The sequence below is a fragment of the Orycteropus afer genome, unplaced genomic scaffold, assembly GCF_000298275.1.
Source record: "Orycteropus afer afer isolate SDZICR_OR568_19922 unplaced genomic scaffold, OryAfe1.0 scaffold00007, whole genome shotgun sequence".
In the NCBI taxonomy this organism is placed as follows: domain Eukaryota; kingdom Metazoa; phylum Chordata; class Mammalia; order Tubulidentata; family Orycteropodidae; genus Orycteropus; species Orycteropus afer.
This window is the reverse complement of record NW_006921594.1, coordinates 14917584-14918873: the sequence shown is the minus strand read 5'-3', so window position 1 is coordinate 14918873 and position 1290 is coordinate 14917584.

Sequence of the window (1290 nt, the reverse complement as noted above, 5' to 3'; positions counted from 1 at the left end):
ATCCATTCCTCAGTTGTTGGACATCTAGGTTGTTTCCAAGTTTTGGCTATTGTAAATAGTGCTGCGATGAACATCGGCGTGCATATATCTGTTCTTGTTACTGTTTGCCACAATTTTATTATCTATTGTCTCAAGTAGCAGTGACTAAAATATTTGCCTATAAATATTTTGAGAAACAACTCCCAAGCAGTGGTTCTAGTCTTGGAAAAGTTCAAAGCAAGATAAAAGAAATGCAAGGTTTTAAACTAACCTTCTAGGGAGCTACCAGATAGGTCAAAACAAAGAATTACTATTCTTTGTGAATGTGGTCCATTCTGTTACCTCCAGTATCAGTACCAGGAATGTGGACTCTTATTCAAAGATGGAGAGCAGTGGATGAGACCAGGCTAAGTTAAAATGTCACAAAGCCCACTATTCTTACTGAAATTAGTCATTTTATCGCATAACTTCTCCTCTGGCTTTTGCAAATTTTTGGTTAGTTCCCGTTCTGCAAAAGTTGATTCTGACAGTCTTTGCCAGTTTCTTCACTGATGTTATGGAGGAATGGACTTCCTTACTCTGTCATTTTTGCTAACTCCTCTATTATTGTTATTTTAAAATTAATTAGTATTTTTAAATGCCCCAGTTTTACTTCCTAATACACAAATATCAATACATAATAACCCATATACAAAAGTTCTTGAAGTCTTGAATAATTTTTATGATTGTAAAAGTGTCCTGAGACCAAATGTTTGTGAACTTCTGCTCCAGGGGCTTCTTGGTATGCTCCACTGGGTCCTCTGTATTCAGCCGGCCAATGAATGAAGGTGTGAAAGGTCATGCAGAATGTGTTAGGGGCCAGCTGGGGGAATGGTGTGCATCACTTTACCCACATCTCATTGATCATAACTTAGGCTAACTTTAATTAGTTAGCTAGATAGTTAGGCTAAGCTAATAAAAAGGGAGAGCTGGTAATATAGCAAGAGCACATAGATAAATGGGTGAGAACCAACAGTCTATTCCACAATGTCTGATTTTGCTTCTCCAGACAGAGTATAACATAAAAGTATCTTAAAGAATATTTAAGTAGTTGAACCTGTAGGCTTGGGACCATAGTCGCAGGGGACATCAAGCTCAATTGGCATAACATAGTACACAAAACATGGTTCCACCTCCTACTTTGGTGAGTAGCGACTGTGATCTTAAAAACTTGCAAGCACTATTTACAATAGCCAAAACTTGGAAACAACCTAGATGTCCAACAACTGAGGAATGGATAACCAAACTTTGGTACATTCACACAATGGAATA